This window comes from Oncorhynchus mykiss, chromosome 6, assembly GCF_057628025.1.
Source record: "Oncorhynchus mykiss isolate SJ-2025 chromosome 6, ASM5762802v1, whole genome shotgun sequence".
Taxonomy (NCBI): Eukaryota; Metazoa; Chordata; class Actinopteri; order Salmoniformes; family Salmonidae; genus Oncorhynchus; species Oncorhynchus mykiss.
The window spans coordinates 16096554-16112342 of NC_143027.1; the positions used below are offsets into that span (position 1 = coordinate 16096554).

At 42.1% G+C, this 15789-nt stretch overlaps 1 protein-coding gene across 11 annotated transcripts in view; it reads right to left on the minus strand.

The window, feature by feature from the left end:
- Positions 1 to 15135, minus strand: part of LOC110525107 (myocyte-specific enhancer factor 2C) — a 111500-nt gene extending 96365 nt beyond the window's left edge. For 7 of the 11 annotated variants that reach the window (XM_090237057.1, XM_090237048.1, XM_090237052.1 and 4 more), the window contains exon 1: positions 14904 to 15135. The gene's annotated coding sequence lies outside the window, so the exon portion shown is untranslated. The remainder of the gene's footprint in view (positions 1 to 14903) is intronic. The other 4 variants (XM_090237058.1, XM_090237050.1, XM_090237053.1 and 1 more) reach the window with 1 other exon arrangement.
- Between the last annotated feature and the right edge of the window lie 654 nt (positions 15136 to 15789).

Here is a 15789-nt window from a genome sequence, read left to right on the forward strand (position 1 = left end):
AGGCCATCGGTAAATAGCCCACCCAATATACCTACCTCATCCCCATACTGTTTTTATTTATTTACTTTTCTGCTCTTTTGCACACCAGTATCTCTACCTGCACATGACCATCTGATCATTTATCACTCCAGTGTTAATCTGCTAAATTGTAATTATTCGCCTACCTCCTCATGCCTTTTGCACACAATGATTATAGACTCTTTTTTAAAACTTTTTTTTCTTTTTTCTACTGTGTTATTGACTTGTTTATTGTTTACTCCATGTGTAACTCTGTGTTGCTGTTTGTTCACACTGCTATGCTTTATCTTGGCCAGGTCGCAGTTGTAAATGAGAACTTGTTCTCAACTAGCCTACCTGGTTAAATAAAGGTAAAATGAAATAAAAAAATTACAAAAAATTCATCTGGCACGCTAATAGCTACCCCACACCCCCTTTAATCTATCTTTTTTTTGGTTTAAAATAAGCTTTATTTAAGTTTTCCACATGTATCAGTCATAATATATTGTAACTACAATTCAGCTTTCACACCAATACATGGCTTCATTATTGCGTGGTTTACAGATGTAATAGTGTCCATGGAGGTTTTTGCCTAATAGTCTTTTTAGTTCCGTTTTGATTTGTTTAAAAATAGTGTTCAAAACGTTGTTTTATAGTCAAAGTACATCTTGTCTCCAAATCATATTGTTCACGATGCATATGATGTATTTTACCACCCACTGGAATGTTGAGTGTTGTCCGTTAATCAGCTAACCATATTTGAGTAAATCTAATTCCTACAGTGATGGGACATGTCATCTAATTTCAGAAAGGGTCAGAGAGCATAATATACCGCGTTCCTTTACTTTTAACTTGACCCGAGATTTGTCTAGTTTAGTGTTAAGTGTGTATATATTTCCAATGAAACTACATTTAGCCCACCCCTGGAGCCCACTGTCCCCTCCTGACATACTTTATTGAGGCTTCCCTCCCCCTGTCTCTCCCAGTTATGAGAGATCCCGACCTGAACATGTTTAGCACTTTAGGGGAATTGACAGCCGCTTCAAAGTTCCATGAATAAAACGCACTGTTTGCCAGAATGATTATACAATTTGAAATATGTCACCATGTGTACACAGACGGTAGGCTTTTGGGCAAATGCAATTTCATGAGGTTTGGCATGCATTGTGCATAGAGGAGAAGAAGAAAATGGCGACTGGATGTGAGTCAAACACACAAAGTGTGGTTAGTGATTTTGATCTGGCTCAGATTGTTTCTGAAGCCTTCCCTGGCACTGACTTCAGAGCATGTGTCACACACATAATTGGGCTGCCTAAATATTTGTGTGTGTGTGTGTGTGTGTGTGTGTGTGTGTGTGTGTGTGTGTGTGTGTGTGTGTGTGTGTGTGTGTGTGTGTGTGTGTGTGTGTGTGTGTGTAACTGGAAGAAGCAAAGTAGCCAGTCTGCCTTTCATAAGAGTGAGATAAACACCAACACATTTCTTGGGCCAACAGGAACAGCCCAGGCCGTGTGTAATCTGTTGTCGATCATGCTCACGTGAAAACACAATCTGCCTGTCACAGTTGATAATGTTGTGAAGCACTCAGTCCCACTCCAGAGAATTAGCTAGCGCTGCAGTGACATATTTGAAGTGGTGCTGCTCTGTCTGAACAGGCTTCCAGTTTTTGGTGTGTGACAGTTTTTCCTGTCTCCTATTGGAGAGAGACAGGTGTTGTTTTGACATTGGCTTGATTTTACATGATGAGACGACCAAACGCATCAGAGGGAGTCTGTAGAGACCTAAAGGCCAACTCCACACAGGTTCCACAAGGCTATAGATCGTGGGAATGTGTGTGATGTGTGTGTGTGAATGTCCGCAGGCGTGTGTCCGCATGCGTGTGTGTGTCTGCACACGTGTGTGTGTCATCCCCAATCTCTAGATCAGTCTACCATTTGTCCTGGCTTTTGATCTCTTGGAAGATACACCTTCACAATACTCACTACACCATCACAATACTCACTACAACATCACAATACTCGCTACACCATCACAATACTCACTACACCATCACAATACTCACTACACCATCATAATACTCACTTCACCATCATAATACTCGCTACATCCTCACAATACTAACTACACCATCACAATACTCACTACACAATCATAATACTCAATACACCATCACAATACTCACTACACCATCATAATACTCACTTCACCATCATAATACTCACTACACCATCAAAATACTCACTACACCATCACAATACTCACTACACCATCACAATACTCACTACACCATCACAATACTCACTACGCCATCACAATACTCACTATGCCATTACAATACTCACTACACCATCACAATACTCACTGCACCATCACAATACTCACTATGCCATTACAATACTCACTACACCATCACAATACTCGCTACACCATCACAATCCGCACTACACCATCACAATACTCACTACACCATCATAATACTCACTACACCATCATAATACTCACTACACCATCATAATACTCACTACACCATCACAATACTCACTACACCATCACAATACTCACTACACCATCACAATACTCACTACACCATCACAATAATCACTACACCATCACAATACTCACTGCACCATCACAATACTCACTGCACCATCACAATTCTCACTACACCATCGCAATACTCACTACACTATCACAATACTCACTACACCATTGTAATACTCACTACACCATCACAATACTCACTACACCATCACAATGCTCACTACACCATCATAATACTCACTACACCATCACAATAATCACTACACCATCATAATACTCACTACACCATCACAATAATCACTACACAGTCCACAGGAGAATAATCAGAGACAAAGATATAGGACCTTTCCATTCCCTTCTCTGCTGCACTGTTTGTCTAAGTGATCCAAAGCATTACATTACATATCATTTTGTCTGCCTTAATAATAAAGCACATAATGAAACTCTGAAGGCAATATCATTAGTAATTACAGTTGTAGAAGGATACCACTGTTCAGTATAATTAGAAGATCAACGGTGAGAAAGACACTTTTTAATTAACCGATGCCATACATCCTTATGTTTGAAACCATAGATACAAGCGAGACAATTGTGTTTAATATCTCAATATATTTCCGTACACAATCAAATTAGATTCCCAGGTTGAGAGTCTGAAAATATGGTAGGTATAATAATGATCTAGCATGGCCTAGTAGTGTTCTAGTCACCCTCTCTGGCCTGAGCCATTGAATTCACCCATGAAAACAGCGTATTACCGGTACCCCTGTATGTACTGTAGCCTCGTTACTCTTCATTTATTGTTGTTCTTTTATTTTTTACTTTAGTTTATTTAGTAAATATTTTTCTTAACTCTTACTTGTATTAAAACTGCATAGTTGGTTATGGGCTTGTAAGTAAGTATTGTTGTATTTGGCGCATGTGACCATTTTTGGGGGGACTGATTTGATTTGTTAGCCGGAGACACATGGCGATTATACTGTACTGTTTAACCCCCAGACCTACAGGCCATTACAGGGATCAACGAACAGGGCTATCTTTCTTTTACGGTCCGATCCCCTCACTATTGCCCCCACTAGCAGTGGCTCAAGAGCCATGGAAAATGTTCCCTCTGTACAATGCAGAGAGCCAGTCTTTTCACTATTCATTATGGCAGTATGTTATTTTATTTTCCCCATAAAGTCCTAAAGAGCTTTAATTTAGCTAGAGGCGCTTTTCTGAGCAAGGCCTGTCTAATTACATTTTGTGTATGCCCAACGCTACAATGCCAAGATGTAATGCATATGCAGTGGTAACATGTTCACAATTGAACTTCTCGATGCTAAAGTTTTTTTTGGTTTCTTTAATGTCATATAACCTACTGACTATAATATGTTCACAATTGTACTTTTCAATACTAAACGTTTTTTCGAGGTCTAGTTAATTGCATATAACCCACTGACAATGATATTTTGCCTGGAAGTATTCCCACGCCTTTTGCTTGATGACTGCATGGTGAAGCAATGGTGAAATCGCTATAGAGCTTTGCCAAGTGAGAGACAATTCTGGTAATTTGCATGTTGTGTTGTTCAAACAGTGTCCGAACTCTACACCTTTGATCCATTATGGATGAGGCACAAGTAGTACCAACTTGGACTCAAGGGTAGACGTAACAATTAGTATGATATGTTAAGTTTAGTTAGGTACGTATTAATTTGTAGACGTCCATCATCCTATCTCCTCACGCCATTTGCACACACTGTATATAGACATCATTTTTTTCCTATTGTGTTATTGACTGTATGCTTGTTTTTTCCATGTGGAACTCTGTGTTGTTCTATGTGTCGCACTGCTTTGCTTTATCTTGGCCAGGTCACAGTTGTAAATTAGAACTTGATCTCAACTAACCTACCTTGTTAAATAAAGGTGAAATAAATAAAAAATAATAATAATAAATAACATTTCCTGTGATTTGTTACAAATTATAATTCGTATGATATTGTTGAAATTGTAATACGTACAATATGTTACGGATTGTAATATGTACAATATCTTATGAATTTGCTGTATGATATGGTACGAATTCCAATTTGTTGTGGCCAACGTTAGCTAGGTCGCCAGGTGGCTAACGTTAGCTAGGCTAGGGGTTAGGGTTAGGGGTTAAGGTTAGGGTTAAGGTTAGAGATAAGGTTAAGGTTAGAGGATAGGGGAAGGGTTGGCTAACATGCTAAGTAGTTGCAAAGTAGCAAGTAAATGCAAAGTTGCTAATTATCTACAATGCTAAAGTTGTCCTTGATGAGATTCGACTACGCAACCTTTGGGTTTCTAGACATTTGCGAAATCCATCCATCCATCCACCCCAACCAACTATTTTAGTTTTTGCCATTAGGTACCTTCTGTTTTATGTAACCATACTAAACGTAACATATTATGTTAATTTGGATTCCCAGATTTACATTTACTATGCTACGTCTAGTCTATGAGAGCAGGCTGGCAGTATGACAAGCTCTCCCTTTGTTCTGCCTGACACTCCTGTTACCCCACAGGAAAAGGCCCATGGTCGTGTAACTGTATTCACTGGCTGAACTACTGCTATTCGTACTGAAAGGGGAGGCCACCATTAGGGACACGTTGGGTCTTCACTTTGAGATAACTACCACCTACCCCGCTCTGTAAAACCATACTGTCTACTACTGAACATATGCCATATGAGACTTGGCTGGTGATTATATAGATACATTGATTCATTATTCAAATAATGATGAGATAATCATGTGAGATTCCCAGTGTTTGATGTTGAAAGTGTGAAGTATTGTTGTACCCTCCATGTGGACTGGAGACCAATGTAATGTATGCGTTATGCAACTATGAGTGCTGCCTATAGGGGAGCTGTAGAGCCTTTTCAAAGCTTATTCAACTGGTAAAGCAAAATGAGCTGTGAGTTGCATTGCACAGTGAAACTGATGAGAACTCATCGTTCAGCTATCTAACAATGAGCCACAAATAATTTTACCCCAAACTGTTCACATAATGTTTCCTTGTTAATGAAAGGTATGCATGTCATTGCTCCATTTTTGTTTCAATGGATTGTAAAATATTACGAATTACTTCCTTTGTAGATGATAATTCAAATAGCATCACACAGCCTCATTAAAAGCTGAATATTTCATCAATACATGCACAGTTTTAATATTCACATCAAATTCAATTTGATATAGCCACCTTTATGTCCAATGTCTTAGGCTGCTAAAATCACAAATGCTGTCAGGGACAGTCATCACTGCTTCCTAAAGTCCTCTTTTCTTCCCTGCGGAGAATGCGTGACTGACATGGTTTCACTGTATATTTCAGTATTTCACTCAAAGTTCCCTTTGTCTCCAGATTACTTCATGTGAGAAAAAAGAAGTGCCTCTCACTCGCTAATGATTTTTCCTCCAATTGAATAGCTGACAAGTAATTCACTCCTAACTGCTCAGAAACTGGCACAGTTATTTCATTGTTTCAGCCCTCCTTTCTTCAGGAGCCTGTAAAGTGGGGATGCCAATGTAGATTTTTTTTTGTTTCCAGTCGAATGGTGCCAACCGGTGTTTCCTGAGGCTGAGCAGAAGCTATGCCTGACAGATGTTGTGTGTTACCCCGTAGCAGTGGAAAGATCACACACGTGATCTGACATTTCAGCAGTCATAGTTATAATGTGAATATTCACATGATCAAGGTAGAGCAGTGGTTCCAACCAAGGCTACTAGAACTTCCAGGGGGTTCTTAGCCTATCCACAGGGGGTTCTTAGTCTACCCACAGGGGGTTCTTAGCCTATCCACAGGGGTTCTTAGCCTATCCACAGGGGGTTCTTAGTCAACCCACAGGGGGTTCTTAGCCTATCCACAGGGGGTTCTTAGTCTACCCACAGGGGGTTCTTAGCCTATCCACAGGGGTTCTTAGTCTATCCACATGGGTTCTTAGCCTATCCACAGGGGGTTCTTAGTCTACCCACAGGGGGTTCTTAGCCTATCCACATGGGTTCTTAGCCTATCCACAGGGGGTACTTAGTCTACCCACAGGGGGTTATTAGCCTATCCACAGGGGTTCTTAGCCTATCCACAGGGGGTTCTTAGTCAACCCACAGGGGGTTCTTAGCCTATCCACAGGGGGTTCTTAGACTATCCACAGGGGTTCTTAGTCTACCCACAGGGGGTTCTTAGTCTATCCACAGGGGTTCTTAGCCTATCCACAGGGGGTTCTTAGCCTATCCACAGGGGGTTCTTAGCCTATCCACAGGGGGTTCTTAGTCTACCTACAGGGGGTTCTTAGCCTACCCACAAGGGGTTCTTAGCCTATCCCCAGTTTTTTTTTTGCCTATCCACGGGGGGTTCTTAGCCTATCCACAGGGGGTCTTAGCCTATCCACAGGGGGTTCTTAGTCTACCCACAGGGGGTTCTTAACCTATCCACAGGGGTTCTTAGCCTATCCACAGGAGGTTATTAGTCTGTCCACAGGGGTTCTTAGTCTATCCACAGGGGTTCTTAGCCTATCCACAAGGGGTTCTTAGCCTATCCACAGGGGGTTCTTAGCCTATCCACAGGGGGTTCTTAGTCTATCCACAGGGGTTCTTAGTCTATCCACAGGGGTTCTTAGCCTATCCACAGGGGGTTCTTAGCCTATCCACAGGGGGTTCTTAGTCTACCCACAGGGGGTTCTTAGTCTATCCACAGGGGTTCTTAGCCTATCCCCAGGGGTTCGTAGTCTACCCACAGTTAGTTCTTAGCCTATCCACAGTTAGTTCTTAACCTATCCACAGTTAGTTCTTAGCCTATCCACAGTTAGTTCTTAGCCTATCCACAGTTAGTTCTTAGCCTATCCACAGGGGGTTCTTAGTCTACCCACAGGGGGTTCTTAGCCTATCCACAGGGGTTCTTAGTCTATCCACATGGGTTCTTAGCCTATCCACAGGGGGTTCTTAGTCTACCCACAGGGGGTTCTTAGCCTATCCACATGGGTTCTTAGCCTATCCACAGGGGGTACTTAGTCTACCCACAGGGGGTTCTTAGCCTATCCACAGGGGTTCTTAGCCTATCCACAGGGGGTTCTTAGTCAACCCACAGGGGGTTCTTAGCCTATCCACAGGGGGTTCTTAGACTATCCACAGGGGTTCTTAGTCTACCCACAGGGGGTTCTTAGTCTATCCACGGGGTTCTTAGCCTATCCACAGGGGGTTCTTAGTCTATCCACAGGGGGTTCTTAGCCTATCCACAGGGGGTTCTTAGTCTACCTACAGGGGGTTCTTAGCCTACCCACAAGGGGTTCTTAGGCTATCCCCAGTTTTTTTTTTTGCCTATCCACAGGGGGTTCTTAGCCTATCCACAGTTAGTTCTTAGCCTATCCACAGGGGTTCTTAGCCTATCCATAGTTAGTTCTTAGCCTATCCACAGGGGTTCTTAGCCTATCCACAGTTAGTTCTTAGCCTATCCACAGGGGGTTCTTAGCCTATCCACAGGGGGTTCTTAGCCTAACCACGGGGGGTTCTTAGCCTATCCACGGGGGGTCTTAGCCTATCCACAGGGGGTTCTTAGTCTACCCACAGGGGGTTCTTAACCTATCCACAGGGGTTCTTAGCCTATCCACAGGAGGTTATTAGTCTGTCCACAGGGGTTCTTAGCCTATCCACAAGGGGTTCTTAGCCTATCCACAAGGGGTTCTTAGCCTATCCACAGGGGGTTCTTAACCTATCCACAGGGGTTCTTAGCCTATCCACAGGAGGTTATTAGTCTGTCCACAGGGGTTCTTAGCCTATCCACAAGGGGTTCTTAGCCTATCCACAAGGGGTTCTTAGCCTATCCACAGGGGGTTCTTAGCCTACCCACAGGGGGTTCTTAGTCTATCCACAGGGGTTCTTAGCCTATCCCCAGGGGTTCGTAGTCTACCCACAGTTAGTTCTTAGCCTATCCACAGTTAGTTCTTAACCTATCCACAGTTAGTTCTTAGCCTATCCACAGTTAGTTCTTAGCCTATCCACAGTTAGTTCTTAGCCTATCCACAGTTAGTTCTTAGCCTATCTGTCATGTACTGTCATGTTGTGTCTTGTCTCTGTCCTTTCCCTTCACCCTGTCTCCCTCTGCTGGTCGTTGTTAGGTTACCTTTCCACCCCCTCTTTCCCCCAGCTGTGCCTTGTCTCCTCCTAACCACCTCGTCACCCCTTTTCCCACCTGTTCCCTTTTTCCCTCTGATTAGTCCCCTATATCTCTCTCTGTTTTTGTTCCTGTCCTTGTCGGATTCTTGTTTGTTGTGTTTCATGCCTGAACCAGACTGTCGTCATGTTTGCTGTAACCTTGTCTTGTCCTGTCGGAATCTGCCGGTCCGTCTGAGCCTACCTATGTTTGGTAATTAAAGAAGCTCTGTTTAAGTTAATTCGCTTTTGGGTCCTCATTCACGCACCGTAACACTATCCAAAGGGGGTTCTTAGCCTATCCACCATGGGTACTTGAGAAGACTCATGAAACCATAGGCTTACTGGATAAATGCACATGAGGGGGTACTTCAGGGGTACTCTGGGCAGAACAGAATACAGTTGGTGGTACAGGAACCACTAAGGTAGAACACTGCCATTGTTAACACACTGTAAATCCTACTGCCGTAGGCTATATCAAATTTAAGTGTTTGACATAAAATTATAGAAATTTGATATCATTTGTCAGTTTAGCTGAAATTATACAGCATATACAAGAAGTCTACCCAGTCTGAATGCGCTCTACCATCTTCAGAATTAATTCTAGAGCTTTCTGGAGATATATTTTGCCCTGAAGTATGCATGCAATTAGGCATGCTGCACACACACACACACACACACACACACACACACACACACACACACACACAGAGACACACAGACACACAGTGCATTAGAACAGGGATGTAACAGAAGAGTCTGATAGGATCGGGGTGTAGAGGTTAGTTGGTGTACAGGTTAGAGGGGGTGTACAGAGCAGGTTGTGTGTGAGTGAGGCGCTGTAGCGATACTGCCATACTGCTCTTTGCACGCTACAGGGTGTAAAGAAAGCCAATCAGAGCCAATCATAAATGATTCAAACGGGAACTGAAAGTCCAGGCCACTGGAGTGACAAGAATGTCGTAGGTCCCATTGGTTTTGTTCAGCCCAAACCCCAGGACCTATCAACACCGTGCCATGGCTGATCTAGGGTTCACTGGTCACGATGGCAACACCCATCCGTAGCACGCGCTCCAGCAGGTGTATCTCACTGATCATCCCTAAAGCCAACACCTCATTTGGCCGCCTTTCCTTCCAGTTCTCTGCTACCTGTGACTGGAACAAATTGCAAAAATCGCTGAAGCTTGGAGACTCTTATCTCCCTCACCAACTTTAAACATCTGCTATCTAAGCAGCTAACCAATCGCTGCAGCTGTACATAGTCCATTGGTAAATAGCCCACCCAATTTACCTACCTCATTCCCATACTGTTTTTATTTATTTACTTTTCTGCTCTTTTGCACACCAGTATCTCTACCTGCACATGACCATCTGATCATTTATCACTCCAGTGTTAATCTGCTAAATTGTAATTATTAGTCTACCTCCTCATGCCTTTTGCACACAATGATTATAGACTCTTTTTTCTACTGTGTTATTGACTTGTTTATTGTTTACTCCATGTGTAACTCTGTGTTGCTGTCTGTTCACACTGCTATGCTTTATCTTGGCCAGGTCGCAGTTGTAAATGAGAACTTGTTCTCAACTAGCTTACCTGGTTAAATAAAGGTGAAATTAAAACATTATAAACAGGGTCAGTCCATATGCCAGGCTTTGGGCCTTTTGGAGACCTGCATGGCTTGTAAAACCATCAGCTTTAGGTGACATTGTTTGTCGTTCGTCAGTGAGGTTGGAGTCTAAAGTGAGGGCATGAGATCCGGGGAAGGAAGAATAGATCTGATCACTGTTTCTTATTCCTATGACAACCATTACACAGCACATGTCCTTACAGCAGCTGTGGCCTCCAGCTATTCTCCTGACTACTAAACATCCATCTAAACACTACTCTGAACTCTCAACACTACTAAACATCCCTCTATACACTACTCTAAACTCTCAACACTACTAAACATCCCTCTAATGTAAGGGTCTTGTGTGTAGCTGGTGTAGAGAGTCAGGCGCAGGACAGCAAGTATGAGTAATCAACCTACTTTTACTCAAAATGACAAAATTCACGAGCACACAATGATGGACCGAAAATACAATAAAAACTCACTCACAAATACAACATGGGGAACAGAGGGTTGAATAGTAAACAAGTGATTGATTGAGTGAAGCCAGGTGTGATAAGACAAAGACAGAACAAATGGAAAATGAAAAGTGGATCGGGCGGTGGCTAGAAAGCCGGTGACGTCGCCCGCCGAACGCCGCCCGAACAAGGAGAGGGACCGACTTCGGCGGAAGTCGTGACATCTAAACGCTACTCTAAACTCTCAACACTACTAAACATCCCTCTAAACACTACTCTAAACTCTCAACACTACTAAACATCCCTCTAAACACTACTCTAAACTCTCAACACTACTAAACATCCCTCTAAACACTACTCTAAACTCTCAACACTACTAAACATCCCTCTAAACAATACTCTAAACTCTCAACACTACTAAACATCCCTCTAAACACTACTCTAAACTCTCAACACTACTAAACATCCCTCTAAACACTACTCTAAACTCTCAACACTACTAAACATCCCTCTAAACACTACTCTAAACTCTCAACACTACTAAACATCCCTCTAAACACTACTCTAAACTCTCAACACTACTAAACATCCCTCTAAACACTACTCTAAACTCTCAACACTACTAAACATCCCTCTAAACACTACTCTAAACTCTCAACACTACTAAACATCCCTCTAAACACTACTCTAAACTCTCAACACTACTAAACATCCCTCTAAACACTACTCTAAACTCTCAACACTACTAAACATCCCTCTAAACACTACTCTAAACTCTCAACACTACTAAACATCCCTCTAAACACTACTCTAAACTCTCAACACTACTAAACATCCCTCTAAACACTACTCTAAACTCTCAACACTACTAAACATCCCTCTAAACACTACTCTAAACTCTCAACACTACTAAACATCCCTCTAAACACTACTCTAAACTCTCAACACTACTAAACATCCCTCTAAACACTACTCTAAACTCTCAACACTACTAAACATCCCTCTAAACACTACTCTGAACTCTCAACACTACTAAACATCCCTCTAAACACTACTCTAAACTCTCAACACTACTAAACATCCCTCTAAACACTACTCTAAACTCTCAACACTACTAAACATCTCTCTTAACTCTATTAAACACCACTCAGTAAAACTATGCAGTACACATCTCCTACACCATACAGCAGGGACTGTCATCTAGATTCAGCTGTGGTCAGGGAGCCGGAACATAACTACAAATAATTGGTAGACTGCAAATTGACCGTAAGAAGTCCAAACAGATATAATGTTTGTCTAAAACATAGTAATTTCAAACCTTGCTTAGATTTGTAGATGATCACGTGTCTCTCTAGTACGTGTTGGCATACTTGGGAACAGATTTCCAAACTTAAAATCACTTGGAGCTGATTTCCTGGTGTTTTTACAGTCAGTTGGGGAACCTTGCCATACAGCAACTGCCTTTGATAACATCTAGCTGTCAAGCTATGCCAATGGACGTTGATGTGTGTTAATGTGAAACGCAGACCTGACATGACACAGTAGGCCCAGCGACCCCCGGTGAAGGAAGGCACGCGGCGGAGCGGAGTGTGGCAGACGCGAGGCGGCGTCTAAACCTCTCCGTGCCTCCAGCATCAATCCGACTTATTCTTATTCAGACGCCATCAGATGAGAGGCAGGCCACTGAGATTAGCTGCAGATCAAAAGGCTTGCTGCTTCGCTGCCTAGCGAGCACCACTTATGTTTTGTAGATTTAGGCAACTCTAGTGCACAGGCACTCTAGCGGCAGAGAAACCATGTGGTGTGGTGTACTGTACAGGCAACGACACTGCTCAGGGCGGTAGACTCAGACTGGAAAGGGATTTCTCCTAAATGAGGCCGGACTGCGGCTGGAACGTGGAGATTTGAAATGGTGTAATAAAGCAAATAGAAGACAAAGGAAAACTACCGCCCCATTACTGCAAGAAATTACAGTGGAACGAAGGTACTTGTCCTTTCAGTGCCGTCACGATGAAACTACTTCCATGTGTGTAATACGTCTTGGTTCAGTGATCATTTGTTTTAAATGTGAAATGTATGGCTCTTCCGTTACGGAAGATCACGGCGTCTGGAGCACCAATAGGCAGCATTACCACGACCACTACTGCAAAGCCATACGCCAAGAGCAATTAAAACAAATCAGTAGCAATGGACGCCTATGTACCACTTTGCTTTCGCCGCAATCTATTTCTCCGTAAGGCTTAGTGTAAATCCAAACGAACATATCAATTGCACCAGACTCATAACATTAAGCGTATTATGTGTTCACAAGCGTAATCTCTGCAATCAAGGAAGCTAAGTTTAGATACAAACAAAGCCTTAAACATTCCTGGGGTTCTCTCTGTGCTGCAAATGTCAAGAGTGCTATCAACCCCACACTAAGCATAAGTTGTCGTTAACATTACTAACTGATTGAAGGTCAATTTGGAGTGTATCAAGACTGTGAGAAGCTCAGAAGGATGGGCACATACATCAAAGTAATATCGTACAGGCAACAGTACAACGATACAGGGTGATGGCGAAGCAACAGGATGGGGGTGGTGGTTGGAAGTTCAAAGGGATAGAGAGGCCTGGATAAGAGAGGAAAAACAATGACTTTCCTCAACTCCATTTCCCATCAAAGCGCTGGACTGTTGCGGCGAAAAAGTTTGTAATTGAAGAGAGGTTTTTACTGGGTCAATGCTTCTAAGGTCCCCTCTCTTCAGGGTTGATATTAAGAGGAAGGAAAGTAATGGCTCACTTTGTTGAACCTAACAAGGTGACACAGAACCAAAGCTACAGAGAATATCCCCAGACACCCAGGATTTCAAATGGAAAACCTAAGCATTTTGACGGGAGATGTAGAAATGGTAAAGTATATACACATTTATTCCATGGATTAATTTGCAGTAATTGTGTCTCAATGTGTTGGTTGATATGGCATATCAAATAGTGGTGATATAAATTAATACTATGTATAATTTATTTATTTTATAATAACATTTAAATTATTATTATTATGGTTTTTAGTACATTTTAATAATAGCTATCACTGCTACTTAATTGCCTGCTGATGGGCCATCAACAACAGTACTCAAGCAGGTTACTAAAATTCCTTGAATCAAATGTCAGAAGAAAAAGTTAAACAAAGCCTTTCAGCATCCATAAAAATCAATCTCAACTTTTGTTTGGGTTGGAATTCTTTGGTGTTGTTTTAGGACATTTTCCTGCTATTTAGTACATTTTTCTTCCCCTGCCTCCAGAGAGGCAGTTAGTTCAATATCAACTCCCTTCAGTTGGTGTAATATGACAAATTTCCTCTTTGTTTCACTGCTTAGCGAGAAATGTCTTATTTAAGTGTTGGCCTCTGTGTGATACAAATTGATATTGAAGTCTGCAGCAGCCACTTAGGTGGCTGCCTTGCGGGGTAAGCTATTTCCAAGGCAAACAGCATGTTGAAGCCATACACTTTTCACTCACAGATGATTTCAGATTACGCAACGAGGTGTTCTTAGCAATTAACCTTAGGAAGACCAATAACCCAAACTGACTGTGACGAATTCAAACAAAAAATACAAGACAGTATGAAGTTACTCTAGAGAGTCAAACCATTTGTCATGGCTTGGAGAAATTAAAAGGTATACATGTAAAACTCCAACCTATGTAGCTACAGTACAGGATCCTCCATGGGCCATTCACTGGTACAGAAGTGATTGGCAACAGATGTTTGTGACTGCCCGATCTCCAACTTCAGCATAGCTCAACCGTTAAGCTTTTCCATCATCTTGGTTCTCTGTCACACACTAACTGTAAGTACTGTACCTGAGGTAAAAGATCCTAGCGTCCATTCTCTGCCCGAATGGGTTTGATTGCAGATCCAGATGTATTTTTATTGTTCGTACACGACAAAGTTACGGTTTCACTTTTCAATATAGGCTACACAAGTCAATATAAATAATTTACTAACACTAATGCCAATACTATATTACAAGATAGTTTGTTGTTTAACAGATTTATGGCTGGTCAACATCCACTCTATGGCAAAAAGAGTGCCCCTGCCAGAACCAGATTTTTCATCTAGCAGAAAGTCACAGTACACCATGGAAAGTAGAAGGGGAAGCTAAGGCTGTGCTCTGTAAACTCACCCGTACCGTATCTTTGCTTCTCCAGGAAGTACCACCCTACAGGACCAGCTGAGGGACAGCTCAATCAAACAGTCACAGGTAAAGAAAATATATATAGTTAGAGATAAGTGTAAAAGAAGAGTAAAAGTTCACTGTAAAACAAAAAATGTCCTGCATGTATAAAAGCCAGACCAGCTGGCTTTGAATATAAACCCCTGTTTTGGGTTCTGTTTTGCCCCTGATCTCTCTCCACACTGAACACAAGACTTGTTCTCCCCAAACCCCCCACCCCACGTCCCCCTCCCCCCGATCCACCTGCCCCAGTCACTCCTGAGTATATTTAGCCTGCTGAGGGAACAGGGACTTTGTCAGCGGTGGCATATGTACCCTGGATTATTGCCCCCAAAAGAATGTTACCATCCACGAAGGAGCAAAGAAATACCCCTTCATCCCTCACATTTAACAACACCCCACGTCCTGCTTTCATTTAAACTTGCATGATGAAAAGACACCATTATAAGTACCAAGAACTAGTGGCCATCTCCAGAAACAAAACAAATATGTAGCCTGTCCCTCCTTTCTTTAGATATACTCTATATAGGGGCGATTTCCAGATAAAGTCCTGGACTAAATGACTATTTTATGCTGGACTAATGAAAATAAAATTTCTCGACCATGATGTAAAATAAACTTGAAATAATCTGGCTTTAAACAGTCTGATTTGCACAGAGAAAATGAGGGCTAATCAAGGTGTATGTGAGGGTATAAATTAAACCTAGAAGGAGGGGGGGTTAACTTCAGATGATGTCAATGGCAATGGTGGTTTCCTGTTTTTCCTGACAGAGTTGAACGTTAGCATGGGGTATTACTTTTCCAATTTACTGTAGTAAATCCAGAAGTAATACAT